The 16,116-nt window shown below is 46.4% G+C and overlaps 1 long non-coding RNA gene and 2 other non-coding genes across 10 annotated transcripts; 2 read left to right on the top strand and 1 right to left on the bottom strand.

The window, feature by feature from the left end:
- The first annotated feature begins 203 nt into the window (after positions 1 to 203).
- LOC105603234 (uncharacterized) lies at positions 204 to 14,299 on the top strand. 8 transcript variants are annotated; one of them, XR_009597122.1, is made up of 5 exons: positions 204 to 337; positions 1,592 to 9,733; positions 10,958 to 11,080; positions 11,272 to 11,504; positions 12,061 to 14,299. It is a non-coding gene; the product is annotated as an uncharacterized LOC105603234 (long non-coding RNA). The 8 variants fall into 8 exon arrangements; XR_009597121.1 differs by having other exon boundaries at positions 10,821 to 11,080; XR_009597123.1 differs by lacking the exon at positions 10,958 to 11,080 and having other exon boundaries at positions 11,350 to 11,504.
- LOC114109243 (small Cajal body-specific RNA 13) lies at positions 1,000 to 1,274 on the top strand. The gene has a single exon (XR_003585921.1). It is a non-coding gene; the product is annotated as a small Cajal body-specific RNA 13 (non-coding RNA).
- TRNAC-GCA (transfer RNA cysteine (anticodon GCA)) lies at positions 13,046 to 13,117 on the bottom strand. Its single transcript has one exon. It is a non-coding gene; the product is annotated as a tRNA-Cys (tRNA).
- Positions 14,300 to 16,116: the final 1,817 nt, after the last annotated feature.

Raw genomic sequence — 16,116 nt, 5'->3', positions numbered from 1 at the left:
CCGTCGGCAACCGCTTCGTCAGCTGATTGGAGAAAGTGGATGTCCATCAGTGTCACGACGTTCCGTGGTAAGCAGAGGCGAAACCAAAAAGACGACTTCCCTCCGAAGGGCAGACGGGCCTGCTGGGATACTGTGGGAGGACTGGGTCAGGCGCTGGGCGGGGTTTTCGCAGCTCCGCGGAACGCCGGGAAGGGGTCACGTCCAGACGAGGATTCCGGTTCCGGTGCAGACGGCGGCAGCGGCGTTGCCACGGCAGCGTGGTTGGCCGGTACCTGGGTAGTGAGCTCGCGTTGTTGGAGGGGCTGGAGTTGGCTTCGGTCCTGCGTTGTCCGCTTAGGTGAGCTGCCGGAGCTTCCGTGAGGCCGCGGCGGGAACAGGGACCGCGCGGGCCTCTGGGGGCCGGGCCTGGCCGGGGTTACGAGGTCGGGGCGCGCGGGGCTTGAGTCCCGGCCCTCCGGCTGTCCCGCTGCTCACGTGGGAGACCCAGACCCTTTCTCGCCTCTGCACCTCGATTATTTCACTAAAATAGCTTTTGACTTTTAAAGTTCACGAGGCGCTCTTGTCTGTGTGGTCGGGGCTTCGCTGACTTTTCAGCCTACTTAAGCCCCTGGGCCTGGGCCCCAGGAAAGGTGTGTTGAGTGAGAAACTTAAGAAAGGAATTGGTTCGTTCGAGGAACGTTTTCCGAGCAGCTGCTGCGTACAAGGCACGGCGCCGGGGAGAGACGTCCAGTGAGACCTGTGCCCAAAGGTTGACAGATGAGAGGCGGGCGCAAAGCAATGTGGGGGTACAGGGGAGGGAAAGGAAGCCTCCCGAGGCCCACCGCTTTCTCCATTCTTCATTGTGCATGTCACACCTTGTCGTACATCATTAGCTTGTTGTTGCCTTCCCTCCCAGACCCTTGACTTCATTCACCGCTGCATCTTCAGTACGTAAAACGGGTGCTTGCGTTGCTGACAAGAGTGACCCCCGAAGAGCGGGGCTCCGTGAAATCGCCATGTGATCTGTAGTCTCGGCGTCGCACTGGGTTGATGGTACCCTGGAGCACCCCAGACTTGCAGAGAAAGCATCCTCCAGAGGAAGCTGAGGCAGGACTGCTCGAGGGCCGGCAGTGCCATGTGCAATTTTCCTCTGATAGTTCCCAGTGCTGTTGCCACGGTGATGATGGCTGTGCCATGCCATTGTCTATCAACCGACAGGAAGAGAAACTTTGGCAGTCAGATATTGTTTAACAGATGAAGTGGTTTCTGTTGGACACTTCAGTACTGCTACAAATTACCTTTCTTTTCTTTTCTTTTTTTTTAAAACCCTAAGTATTTTAAAAGTTGTGGCTGGAGGTGACCTCGTTCTGCATTCAAGGTTAAAAATCTGAAAATTAAAATATGTGCTTTCAGCAAGAGTATCTTCTAAATAATCATTCAGCATGAAACTTGAGCCCCATAAGCTGAAAATTAAACTCAAGACTTTCCTCAGAAATGCTCCCCAGTGACATATTTATTTAACCCCCCTCTGATGTTATTGATGTTTAGTACTTTACTAATGTGGGACCCACGATTGATGAGCTTCTTAAAGAATCCTTTTTCTCTCCCCCAGAGTCATTGATTCCAGGTAAATCAGAGGAACAGACATCATGAACAGAAATAATACGGAAAGTGATGTGATGCAGAAGTTTAACTATTGTTCCAGAAGTCCAGCATCTGTGGCTCATAACTTTAGGAACTGTATCATTTTCAAGGTCACCTAACATATACTCATATTGGGTTGGCCAGAAAGTTCATTTGGTTTTCCTGTAAGCTGAGAAAACCGGCATGAACTTTTTGGCTAACCCAGTGCTTATAGTAAGTTTATTTTATTTTATTTTTTCAATAAATATTGACAGTTTGTTCCAGAAAATGTAAATTGTTCATTGCCTCCTATAAGCTGCCTGATTCTCTGCTTGTGTTCACTGGATTAGGGAGAAGAATTTGCAAACCGATTATGTGAGGGTCCAAAATGTAAAACTGGGTGGTGGGGAGTAGCCTGTTGTTTGCCTGGTCTGTAACATTGGCTTTGCCTGTACAATTGACAGACATTTTATTAAGTTGAGAATATAGCTGTCATTAAGAATAATCCTTGAGCAGGAAGAATATGAACCCTATGTTTTCCAAACTTACGATAGAGTTGCTAGTTACAGTCAATACGGTGAGACTGTCTGAAATGCAAGGACATGGAAAAGCAAGCGGGGGTTCTTTCAAAGAGCTAAGTGGGATGACTTTGATAAGATGATGAAGGGAAAGAGATCATGTATCTAGACCAAAGAAATTGAAGCAATACACCTAAATGTAAGTTTTTAATAAAGTAACCTGAAGTATAAAATGTATGTGTTGAATATATTCCTTTCTGTCTTTGACTTAAAACCACTCATCAGGTGTTGGCACCAAACATCAGTGATTTAGAGAATCAAAGAAAATAGTGTTCAAAATATTTCCTCCAAAGCACCAGCCTCTTGTATATAACCTGGCTTCTGAATTATCAACTTTCTCACTAGAGACTCTATAGTGAACCTATGACAAAAATTCTTAAACAGTTGTAAGGAATCTGCCTTTGTATGCAAGTACATTTGGGCGTTCTGAACTGGACATCACCCTCTTTATCACTTTGTGATCTCTCCCTTGGGGACATTAACAGGGAAGTGGGGGTGGGAAGTACAAGAAACCTAGGAGAATCCTGGGATTTGGGTCACAAAATGTAATTTGACCCCAAACTAAATAGTCTACTATGTAAACATGCTGACTCAGGCATCCTAAAAGTGGTTTTCTTTCCCGTGGTTATTTATAGATAAGGTTTTACTATATTTAGTAAAATTTCTCCTTTCTACCCACTCCGAAAGCAAATGCTGGTTGAACCCATAGTTAAAACCTTACAAATTTGACATCGTTTCTTCCTATATATCAGCCCTAAACAAAAAGGATTACCCAGCCTAAAGGTGGAACTTCATTTGAACACTTGGTGTGTCAGTGTTTTGATACTCTTAACTTCAGTCCTGAGGTTCATGCTGCCTTCTGACAGGGTGTGGTTATTTTGTATAGGACACATGACCCCAGAAACTTCCAGTAGGTCCGAGCTGGCTGGAGCATTCTGTAAGTGTCATTTTAAGAGAAAAGTGGCTGCTTGTGTTGCAGGATGGCTAGAGCCCCCAGACATTCCTGAGCTAGAATAGCATTCGAGACCCAGATTTCTGTAGACCTGAGCCAGAACCCGAGACCTTTCTCCATGATGACCTTAGCTCTTGAGTCGTTTTAGAGCATCACTGCAATCCTGGAATTAACTTGATTCCCTAAAAATAAATGATAAAATGTGTGGCAGTGCCCAGCCTCCCGAGAGGAGTTTTGCTCACTGGTAAGGCAAAGATAGAAACGCCTTTGCAACCTTTACTACCTCTATCTGACAAGACAGCTGGGTTTATAAATACTTCTCTGGCCATGGGAGTGGCCTCGGTTTTGCTAATCGCAGTTTCTCACATCATGTGGGCTCAGCTTAGAGGCAAGGAGGCTTTGTTCAGGCACTCCCTTCTCTGCCGCAGAGGTAGTGCTCTCCATCTGGGTAAAATGAAGGAAAATGCTGTAAATTGAGTTAGTTCAGTCTAAAGGAAATGGAGATTCAAGTGAAAATGAATCCTGGAAGAAACTTTTATGAAAGCCTAGGTGTCACAGCAGAACCTGATTCTGTTCTGGGATTTGGGATGTAGAGTGTGGGGTCTGGCTTCCAGTCCTGAGCATCTCATACGAGCTTATTGGGATTGCCCCTGGAATTTCCCGCCCCTCACATCTTCCCCCTTCCTTGATTTGTGAAAAATATATTTGTGACATTGGCAAAGTTCAGTTCAGTTGCGCAGTTGTGTCCAACTCTTTGCAACCCCATGGACTGCTGCATGCCAGGCCTCCCTGTCCATCACCAACTCGTGGAGTTTACCCAAACTCAGGTCCATTGAGTCAGTGATACCATCCAACCATCTCATCCTCTGTTGTCCCCTTCTCCAGCCTTCAATCTCCCAGCATCAGGGTCTTCTCCAGTAAGTCAGCTCTTCACATCAGGTGGCCAAAGTATTGGAGTTGCAGCTTCAACATCAGTCCTTTCAATGAACACTCAGGACTGATCTCCTTTAGGATGGACTGATTGGATCTCCTTGCAGTCCAAGGGACTCTCAGGAGTCTTCTCCAACACCACAGTTCAAAAGCATCAATTCTTTGGCGCTCAGCTTTCTTTATAGTCCAACTCACATCCATACATGACCACTGGAAAACCATAGCCTTGACTAGACGGACCTTTGTTGGCAAAGTAATGTCTGTGCTTTTTAATATGCTGTCTAGGTTGGCCATAACTTTCCTTCCAAGTAGTAAGCATCTTTTAATTGCATGGCTGCAATCACCATCTGCAGTGATTTGGGAGACCCCAAAAATAAAGTCTGCCACTGTTTCCACTGTCTCCCCATCTATTTGCCAAGAAGTGATGGGACCAGATGCCATGATCTTAGTTTTCTGAATGTTGAGCTTTTGTTGTTTCATTTTTGGTTCACTTTTTATTTTAATCGAATCTAGATATGCATATAGATTAAAGAACTAAGTAGGTTTTATAAGCTTTTTCATTAGGTGATAACTTTCATCTCTTAGTCAATTTCCTTGGTGCTTATCCCTGTATAAAGAACTTGTGTGCTTAGCTACTTTCTTAACTTTTAATGTTCAGGTGTTGGTTGCCCTCCCACTAAGAAAGATGAGGATTTAACTTCCTCCACAGATGCATATCTCTTCCCATTACTTTCTCATTCAGTTGTCTCATAACTGGTTAGATCAGTATTTCATGTTACTGTTGTTTTGTTCAGTTGCCCAGTCGGGTCCAACTCTTTGTGATCCCTGGACTGCAGCACTCCAGGCCTCCAACAAGATCGTTATTAGCCCCAAAGAAAACACACCTATTGTGCAAGGGGAAAACGCGGCCTACTACATGGCCCTACATGTCAGTAGCATTTATCTAATCATAATAACATGAAACACAGTAAAAGAGCTGGCTTAAAACTGAATGTTTGAGCTCTAAGCCAACTTTTTCACTCTCACTTTCATCAAGAGGCTTTTTAGTTCTTCACTTTCTGCCACAAGGGTCCTGTCTTTATATAAGGACTGGAGAGTTTTAATGAATTTCTTTGCATTCTATTCCTCTGCCATTAGACATTTACCCCCAAATACTGTTGTGTGGGTGTAGCACGAGAAACAGGTTTTGTATACAGGAATTCATTTGAAACTTGCCTTAGACCTAGGATAATTGTTCTTGGGCATTTGGGCTCCTAAATTCTCTTTTCACTCTTTGTTAGTAACATCTTTTTGACAAACTTAAGCACTTGGGGTTCGTAAGTTTGCTTTGTTTTACCTTCACAAGCATTTTAAAAAAATTTTTAATTCAGAATTGTAACAAATTCAGTAAGTCTGACAGAAAATTAAATATTCCTGAATTATCTCCAGGATATGAGTATGTATTGGACACAAATGTGATTTTTATGCTTTTTGAAACTAAAATGACAACAGTGCAAAACTCCAATTAAAAAAATAACCCATAGTTTTTCACTTCTGAAAGTTGTTCCCTTTTATCCCTATGCTTCTCTCAGTGAGGACCGAACTCCCTGGCTACACATAGGCCTTTAAAGTCAGACATCTGCTGGGCTTTTTTCTATTGAGAACCTTATTTCATTTCGAGAGAAAGAACCCAAATGATACCGTCTCTGGGGTCGCACAGAGTCGGACACGACTGAAGCGACGCAGCAGCAGCAGCAGCAGCATAAGGTCATATTAAAAATTAAAAGTTAATCATCAGGCGTGCTAAGCCTTGAGTAAAGGTGGCAGAAGAATTGAATTCTGCTTAGCTGTTTAGCGAAACATTTTAACATTTTGTGTTATGTTTCTTTCTTTACCAACAGGCAGATTCCATAACTCAAACTGTTACTACATTCCAGAGACTTCTGAGAAGGTGCCTAGACCACAGAGTTTCAACAGCAAGGAGCCAGGGCTGTTGTGTGTCGCGTTAGGACGGTTTATCTGTCTGCAGGAGTCTGTGTCTCCCTCTGATAATCTCTGAGCTCGCAGCCAGACGAACACTGAGAAAATTTTATTGTTTTCCTTTGAATGATGACTAAGACATATTACCAAGGCCATAAGCACTCTTTATGTTGAGTCAGAATTTCACTTCATACTTCAGCCTTTAGGCCTTGATAATTACATGCTTCAGAATTAAATCTTGCTCTCCTGGGAATCCATAGCTCTAGCCTCCTTCACCAGAGTAGCTAGCAAAGGACCCTTGTTTCTCAGAGTAGGGGAGTAGGTTGGAAGTGGGATGACATTAACTGTTTATTTTCCTTTTGCAGGAAAAATAATGATTTTAAATAATATTTTTTTCTACTCTTCTGGCCCGAAATGTAGCCACTTGCTAATTCTAAACTTGACAGTTTTTGAAAGTGTAACCTACTGAGATAGAATTAATTTGATATCAAATTTCCGTGAGCCAGAGTTTTGGAGCTTTAATAAAAAGACTATATTATTAACCAATTACACTTTGTAGAAAAATAATATAATAAAGAAGGGGGAGCATTTTGCCTAGGCTGCCCTTACAAAATTGGATCACCAAGAGAATTTTGTGTTAAAACTTTGAGGAGGACTTCCCTGGTGGCTCAGTGATAAAGAACCTGCCTGCCGATGCAGGAGACAGGGGTACCATCCCTCATCCGGGAAGATCCCACAAGGCTCAGAGCAGCTAACGCCGTGCACCATACACCACCAACTACTGAATTCTGAGCGCCCTAGAGCCCGTGCCCCACAAGAGAAGCCACCACAAAGAGAAGCCCAAGCACCCCAACTGGAGAGTAGCCCCCCCTCTCCACAACTAAAGAAAAAGCACTAGAGACACCAAAGACCCAGCAGAGCCAAAAATTCAGTAAATAAAAACTGTTAAAAAAAAATAAAGCCCTGAGGAGGGGGTGACATATTTCCAAGCTTTCTGCCCTCTCCAGACATCCAGATCTGCACTCGGTGTAGCTCTAAGCCTGTATGTCAGGCCAGTGGGTGAGCTGTTGCCCTGTTCATCTCTTGCTACTGTGCAGCTGCGTCTCGGGGGCTTCACCCATACTGCACAACTTTCAAAATCGTTCTATTCTTTGAGAAACTTGGAGCTTTTCATAATGCGCGTCTCGGCCTTACCCCGCAAGGCAGGTAGGGGGCACTAGTCTATCTCCCTTAGGAAGCAGGGCAGCAAAAGCCAGTAAGTGCTGTCCCTTGTCAGGGCACAGGAGTGTGGGAGCTGCCAGATTCTGGGAAGAGGCTGTTGGTTCCTTTCCAAGACTTGTGCTTATTTTAGGGAACAGTATACTTGCTTAGTTTTCTAATATTACAGCCACAACAGATTAGAAGTAAATTTAAAAGGTTAACACGAAACGCAGAAAGAACCCATGACTAACAGGAGATTTTAAAAACTGAGAAGCAGATATTTGGGGATTTTTCTCTTTTTTGGATAGCTGCATTCTGGGAGCATTGGGTGCAAGCGGAGGTTCATGGTCCTCGCGTGTCAGAATTCCTTGAGCGTTAGAGCCCCTGTGTAGTAATTCCAAGTCACCCAGACAAGAAAATGGTATTCCGTGTGCTTTGGTTAAGAAGTCAAGGGAACGTAGTATATGTTAGATTGCCAACAAAAAGTATACAGACTCATGGTCTAAGTGAAGTTGCTCAGTGGTGTTCTAATCTTTGCGACCCCATGGACTGTAGCCTACCAGGCTCCTCCATCCATGGGATTTTCCAGGCAAGAATACTGGAGTGGGGTGCCATTTCCTCCTCCAGGAGATATTCCTGACCCAGGGATTGAACTCGGGTCTCCTGCATTGTAGGCAGACGCTTTACCATTTGAGCCACCAGGGAAGACATGGTCTAAGTAGGTTGTGTTAAAAAATAAATTTCAGAGGCATACTTTCTTCCCTCATTAATGCCAAAAAAAACAGTGTTATTCTATTCCTGTTATATATCTCATATTAGTCCAGGATGAGCACCTTAAAATTACTTAATATGTTTAATTCGGTGGTGAGGTATTGAATTATACTGGCATAAAGTTGGATTTTTCTAAACTGCAAGTCACATGCTGGGCTTAAGAGCTCAGCTAAGTCAGCCATCCATAGAGCAGTTCCACAAATGCTGGATACACCATTAGAGGCATCAAAGGACAGAACCACTTTGCTGTCCTACCACTCAGCCCTATTTCTCTACTTTTGGAGACCAAAACCCTTCAGGGGTTTTGTATGTATCACAGTTTAATTTTATGCCCCTCCCACCCCAACAGACCTTCAGCTTCTAGTCCAGCGGAACTCTTTCCCACCCTGGTCCTTCTGTGTGCACAATACATACTTCTTGACTGGAGAACATGTGGCGTTGTGAACAACGTAGGACAGTGTCTCAGATCCCCAGATTGCATGAGGCAGTACTGACCACAGACGCCGTAGGAGGGAGAGAACCATTCAGCCATAGAGGTTGTGCTAAGCAGGCCGCAGAGTGGAGTAGGACACGCCCACTCCCCAGGACCTCAGCCCTACTGCAAGAATGTCACTAAGTACCAGCAGGGGGTGGGGCTGCCTGGCCCAGCACAGCAGGGCCTCAGAGAAAGTTAGCAGAGGGGATGGTGTTTGAACTGAGTGTTGACAAAGGGTAGAGAGCTGCTATTTAAAAGAGAAGGACACTCCGGGGCAAGGAAACCAGCAAGGGAAAGGCCCAGGTGGGTGCCAGGGTGTTTCTCTAGTAGACGTGAATTGAATGTCGCTGGGGCTTAGGATTTTGTCCTTGGGATGAGAGAAGGTCATAGCAAGGGTGTCTGCTGCAGAGTTCTCGAGAAACGAGCTGGGTAGGAATGTTGATGAACTGGAGGTGGCCCTGACTGACTGAGGGAGACTGGTCAGGAGACCACTGGAAGATGGAGCTGTTCCTGGGCTCTGCTTGTGTGCCGTGAGTGAAGGTCACCCGTGCAAACCACATTCCACACTTTGAAGGCTGGGTTGATGTCATCTGGTGACTGGCTGGTTGTGGGGAGGGGGCTGGGAAGAAGAGGCGGGACTCAGGCTTACCCCCAAGTTCTACCTTAGCCCTGGAGCTCCTCCTGGCTAGGGAATACGAGGAACACAGGAAGGCTTGGAGGAGTGAGCCACAAATTGCTTGCAGACATTCTGAGTCTGAGGAATCTGAGGGGCATCTATCTAAGTTTATATCTAAATTTATCTATCTAAGGTTATATCTGTAATATCGGGGGAAAGTACTCAGATGATTGCCCCGGAAGGTCTGGACCTGATAATCAAAGAGATTTGGGGGCTTCCCTGGTGGTCCAGTGGCTACGAGACTCCGTGCTCCCGATGCAGGGGGTCCGGGTTTGATCCCTGGAGAACTAGATCTTACATGCTGCAGCTGAGAGTTCACACCCCGCAACTAAAAAGTCTCGCATGCCACAACAAAGATCAGGATCCTGAGTGCTGCAACTAGGACTCAGCGCAGCCAAAGTAAGTTATTAAAAAGAAAAAGATTTGGGCAGAGAGAGCAAGAAAAAAGGGAAAAACCAGCGACGCAAGCTGGGAGATGTACGCTGTTAGGGAAGGATAGGCCTGAAGACTAGAAGAGGCCAGAGGCGAAACAAGCTTCCTTCCAGGAGAGAGGCCCCATCAGGGCGGTCAGAAGCGACAAGAGAGGCCAGGTAAGAACCCAGATGTCCCCGGGGTTTGGCAATGGAGGTAAGCGTGGCTGTGGGCTGAGCCATGGGGGGGCGGGGGTAGGGAGGGCTTGTGTTCCCTGACCTTGGGCAGCTCCCGAACCTCTGAGTCTCTGGAACATGACGGAGCTGGGCCAGTGAATTTCTAGAGTCTGCTGGCTGAGTTGTGTCTGTGCACCTGTGTGTCAGGCTGTCTCAGAGACTGTAAACTGAGCAGACAGGGTCTCGGCCTTTGCCCAGATTCACCAGTGACACAAATATTTCAGCTTGGGTGATGAAACAGCCTTGATTGCTGAAGCCGGTGAACTAATGCCACTGGCGCTGCACCAGCCGGGCTTGTAAATACCCAAGGACACAGGGTGTGTGTTGCTCTCTCTCCTGCCCATTTATGGGGGCTGCTTCTGTCCCCCGAGTCTGGCTTTTATAGAGCCAGGAGGTGCATTTGGTGACCCTTGCTGTTTTTCTCTGTGGACTATCTCAACAGCGTTAAAGAAATTGAGAATTAAAGTTCTTTTAAGATTGCAGGCCGGGTGCTGGGCCTCATGCACAGCAAGGACTTGAGGTGGTTGGTTTGAAAAGCGTTCATTCGGCGTGTATCTAGGGCCAGCTCAGAGCAGGATTCTAACATCTGATGGAAAGAGGCTTCTGTGGTAAAATGACCTTCGCAGCTGGGAAAACATCAAGAATTATCATCAAGAGCAACAGGTTTCTTACAGGCGTGTGGACCTTTGACCCAAGCCTCTGTCAGTCCAGGAGAGGGGCCAGCTGTGCCCCAGATGTGGGCTTCCCCCAGTAGAGCCCAGCCCGCTTGCATGGTCTGATGGGAGAGGGCACAAATGCCTGGCTGCCCTGAGTCAGGTGCAGGACCCCCTGCCCCCTACCGCCGCAGCCCCGCTTCCTGGGCATGCTGCCTATTACACTGCACCTCTAATATTATCACATGTTCAGGACAGCCAAGCCTGCCCAAAGCAAGGAGGGAACACGGCAGCAGAATTCAAAACCCTGCCTCCAGGGGGCAAAAACACGAAAAGTTCTCTCTGCCTCCTTACTGGAGATTCTTCCTTCCCCACAGCCCCTTCCTGAGTCGGTCTCAGTCGTGAACTCTGATTGGCAAGACTAGTCATGGGAGGATTCCATTTCCCATGATAGCACACCCTTGCACAGAACCTCAAGTTTGCAATACATTCCCATGGCCCTTATTCTCTGCAGTCCTGAGGACAGATCCTACAGGGAAGTCGGGACAGGAAGCGGCCCCATTTTCTGGATGTGGAGACAAAGGAGGGGAGATGGCCCACCCTGGATCAGCCAGCCAAGGGATGCTGAGCCCCAGAGGTACCACATCAGGAGGTTTCCCTCTGTGAGCTCGCCCCGCTGCCACGGCTCCCCTCCCCACGTCTCCTTCTCCCTCCCTCCCCCGACCACCCCTGGGTTGGCAACACTGACATTCTAAAGGTTGCATTTAGGTTTCAAAACAAAACTGAACAAAGGAACCGGGTTCCTAGTGTTGTGCTGCCATTGTTTAGGCCAAAACAGTGAAGCTGGAAGGCTGAGCAGCAGTCAAGTCTGTTTATGAAGAGTAATCGCACATCCCACCTATTCAGCAACCAAGGAAATCGCTGAGCGTGGCTGTGACTTTCCTGGTACAGAGCGGTTCGGAGAACACAAAACCACAGTCATTATCAGAAATGATCTCAGCCGGCCCTGCGAGTTTCCCCGAACGTACGAAGCTGAAGCTCTGATGTTTTTCTCACTGCAGGTAAGCAATGTGACTGGAGGGTTTGGCCCTGCTGTTTGCACACACTGATACACACACACACACACATACACACACACACAGCAGACCTCAAGGCTGGTTCTCTCCCTCTTGTAGCACGTGCACTGCTCACAGGCTTTCTCTTCTGTTACTGAGGCTGCTGCTATTCTTTACAAAGTAATTTCTCATCAATAACGTGGACCCATAAGGAACTAATCACATTAATGGAGCCAGAGCTGTAAGATTTGGGGTTCTGTGTGGCTCTGTGTAAAAACATAACCTAAGACACAGATTGGAATTAAATCATGACCAGAAAATGGCCCTCCACTATTGCTAACAGGCAGACAGTAGGGGCAGTGGTTATCCATAAGAATTGTGAGCTGAACAATTAGAGTGGTTATTCATAACAGTACCTGGGTTGTAGCTCAGGGCAGCCTCATGATAGATATGTTTCCTCATTTGTAAAATTCGGTAATAATAGCTATAGACTGGCTCTGAACAGGAAAAGAAGTGTGTCAAGGCTGTATATTGTCACCCTGCTTATTTAACTTATATGCAGAGTACATCATGAGAAACACTGGGCTGGAGGAAGCACAAGCTGGAATCAAGATTGCCTCAGATATGCAGATGACACCACCCTTACGACAGAAAGTGAAGAAGAACTAAAGAGCCTCTTGATGAAAGTGAAAGTGGAGAGTGAAAAAGTTGGCTTAACGCTCAACATTCAGAGACTAAGATCATGGCATCTGGTCCCATCACTTCTTGGCAAATAGATGGGGAGACAGTGGAAACAGTGTCAGACTTTATTTTTTTGGGCTCCAAAATCACTGCAGATGGTGACTGCAGCCATGAAATTAAAAGACGCTTACTACTGAGAAGGAAAGTTATGGCCAACCTAGACAGCATATTAAAAAGCGCAGACATTACTTTGCCAACAAAGGTCCGTCTAGTCAAGGCTATGGTTTTTCCAGTGGTCATGTATGGATGTGAGAGTTGGACTGTGAAGAAAGCTGAGCGCCAAAGAATTGATGCTTTTGAACTGTGGTGTTGGAAAAGACTCCTGAGAGTCCCTTGAACTGCAAGGAGATCCAACCAGTCCATCCTAAAGGAGATCAGTCCTGGGTACTCATTGGAAGGACTCATGCTAAAGCTGAAACTCCAGTACTTTGGCCACCTCATGCGAAGGGTTGACTCATTGTAAAAGACTCTGATGCTGGGAAGGATTGGGGGCAGGAGGAGAAGGGTATGACAGAGGACGAGATGGCTGGATGGCATCACCGACTCGATGGACATGAGTTTGAGTGAACCCCGGGAGTTGGTGATGGACAGTGGGGCCTGGAGTGCTCCGATTCATGGGGTCGCAGAGAGTCGGACACGACTGAGTGACTGGACTGACTGACTGACTGACCTTAGTGAAGTGCAGTCGTTCAGTCGTGTCTGACTCTTTGTGACCCCATGGACTGTAGCCCACCAGGCTCCTCCGTCCATGGGATTTTCCAGGCAAGAGTGCTGGAGTGGGTTGCCATTTCCTTCTCCAGGAGATCTTCCCAACCCAGGAATCGAACCTGGGTCTTCTGCATTGCAGGCAGACGCTTTACCATCTGAGCCACCAGGGAAGCCCTGACTGACCTTGATGAGGACTAAATGAGTAAATATAAGTATAAAGGTTTAGGACAGTGCTTGGCACGTAGAAATCCCTTAATAAATGCTAAATATTGTTACTGTTCTCCATCATTCAAGATGTAACTCACATCTCACCTTATCCACAACGCCCTGGCTCAAACACACGAGCCTTCACTCTTCTCTCCCATTTCTGGATTCTTGTAAGAGCCAATTCTGAACCCTGCCATCGAGCATCTATGCGGTGCTGTCTTGTTATTTCAATGTTACTTATTTGTTTCAGTTTTATTGTTGCTGCCACAATAGGTTGCAAATTCCTAATGTTAGGAACCATGTAGTTTGCTTTTGTTGAATTTCCGCAACTCACAGCCTGGTCCTGGGCAATCGCTAGACACTTCAACATCTTTGGAGTATGTTCATCACTATAATAAATGGGACAGAAATTGGTGGTGTGGTACTGTGTACAGGTACCATACCAGTTAAAACTTAAAAGTGTGAAGACTTACATTGACACGAAAAGCTGTACTAAATGTTCATAGCTGCTTTATTCAAAATAGCCCCAAACTAGAGGCCACCTTGATGTCCTTCAACAGGTAAATGGTTAGATGAGCTATGGTCCATTTATACTATGGAATAAGACTCAGCAATAAAGAGATGTGGATTCTTAATACAGCAACAACCTGGATGAATCACCAGTGAATTACGCTGAGTGAAAATAGCCAGTTCCCAAAGATTACACACTTTATGATTCCATTTGTATAATATCCTGGAAATGGCAGAACTATAGAAATGAGAACAGGTCAGTGGTTGCCAGGGGTGCAGGAGGGGATGGGGCCAGGAGGCAGGAGCAGCAGGAAAGATCCTTGTCGTCATGGAAATGCTCTGCATCTTGATGTCAGTGTCAATATCCTAGTTGTGATACTGTATTAGCTACTCTCGCAAGATGTTGCCATTGCAGGAAACTCAGTAAAAGGTGCGGAGGACTTTCTCTGTAGAACCTGTTACAACTGCATAATCCACAATTACCTCATGTAATTGTAAAACAAAATAAAACCACGTAAGGTGTTCCTTAAGCGAAAAGCAGAGAGAAAAGATTGGCTTGCCCACTGATGAGAGGAATATGGCCAGGCTCTTTCAGAAGGATTTTATTTTGTTAAGAATAAAGTTTGTCAATGTTAGCTTAACGTGTTTATTTCTATAATTACTTATGCTTTAGTGTAAGATAATAGTAGTGTTTAATAGCCATGCTGAATGGTACTATTATCCAGTACAATCAAGATGCATATTATCTGGGGACTTCCCTGATGGTCCAGTGGTTGAGAATCCACTTTGCACTACAGGGGATGTGGGTTTGACCCCTGGTTGGGAAGCTAAGATCCCACATGCTGGGGAGCAGCTAAGTCCACACGCTGCCACTGCTGAGCCCCAAGCTCCAGAGTCCGCTTGCCACAACTGGAGAATCTGTGTGCCGCAACCAAAGATCCCTCATGCTGCCACTAAGACCCAACACCGCCAAATAAATGAATCAATTAAAAAATAAAAAGATTCACATCATTTTCTAAACTGGGAGGAGTAACTTAGAGATGATCTTTTCCAGTTCTCCCATTTCACAGAGTCAGAGACTCAGATATGACCCGAAGTTACACAGCTACTGAACATCTACAAGGGCTAGAACCCAGTCATCCCAGAATCCAGTCCTTGCTTCCAGTACACGTTGTATTTTACTTTTATAAAAGCACCCCAATTCGTGCATCTGGAAGAACAGTCTGAACTACTTCGGTTCCCGAGCTTACTCAGTTATGGGGTGGCCCAGCTGCCAGTGGGGAAGGCAGACTACTTGGAGAGGTGAACAAACTGTGCTGGGGGGGTCCGCTCACCCCCCTACCAGCACACGGGAGGCCTGGAGGGGGGAAAGACAGACTAACGCTTGGAGGAGTGGCAAAGGAGGAAACAAAGAAAGAAGCAGCTGCCAGCAGAGCCGGGATGAGAACCAGCTTTCCATGCCCAATCTCTGATGAGGCGTCCCGGAAATGGCTACCCCAGCGCAAGCTTTCCATCTATGCTCAGCCAGCAGCACTAACGTGAGTCCTCGCTAAGGGGGAGGGGATGGAAAGGGATGGATCCCCCAGCCTAGACATGAGACAAAGTGAAAGGGTAAGGTGAAAGGTGCTCAGTCGTGTCTACTCTTTGCGACCCCATGGCCTATACAGTCCACGGAATTCTCCAGGCCAAAGGGATCATAATCTCCAGAACACCAGTTACCACGCTTGGGACTGTCTGGGTAGGTCCGTCCTTCCTGTCCTCTTGCCTCAGTTTACCCACTCGCACACAAGGGTTGGGATTCGCCAGAAGACTCATTCCAGCTTTTGTTGTACTCTTTCTGTAGAGATTGACCACACAAACAACTAAGAACCACACAAAATAAGACTTGCACAGGATCGCTGTCGCAGTTAGCGAGCTGAGACAAATTTGAAACAAAACTGAGTAACCTCTCCAGGCTTTTGAAACTGGCCCCTGCTTCTGGGTGCGCAGCGGTGGAGACGCTGGCCACAGGGGAGAGACATGGCGGAAGAACAGTCAATATTTCACTCCTCGGGAGACCTTTTGAACGTGGCATAAATAACCCCCGCCGCCAAATGAGTCAGAATTTCCAAAAGGCATCATTTTAGGGCCTCCTTGTGGTTCCCTCTCTGGGCCACTTCTGAAAGGCAGGCCTGGGTGGGGCTTCCTGTACTCCACTCCAGAGACGGCACAGGGGCTCTCCCGTCGTCTTTGCCAGAATTTTCTTTCCAGATAAGCTTCACTCTTTTCTGTAGCAGTGGGTAATGCTGAAAAGACAAATGAGTTGAAGTTTTTATAGCCTTCCTACTTGCAAACTCCCCCGTTCTTCTATATTGCTTACTCAACTTTTTCCCCTTCCATAGGCACTGTTTGAAGTGGCCTAAGTGTGCCAGAGAATGAACAAAAAGGAGGGTCTCATTTTTGTCAGGCTTAA

This window comes from Ovis aries, chromosome 18, assembly GCF_016772045.2.
Source record: "Ovis aries strain OAR_USU_Benz2616 breed Rambouillet chromosome 18, ARS-UI_Ramb_v3.0, whole genome shotgun sequence".
Lineage (NCBI taxonomy): Eukaryota > Metazoa > Chordata > Mammalia > Artiodactyla > Bovidae > Ovis > Ovis aries.
Note: the sequence above shows the minus strand (reverse complement) of the source record. Positions and strands in the feature narration are given on the sequence as shown.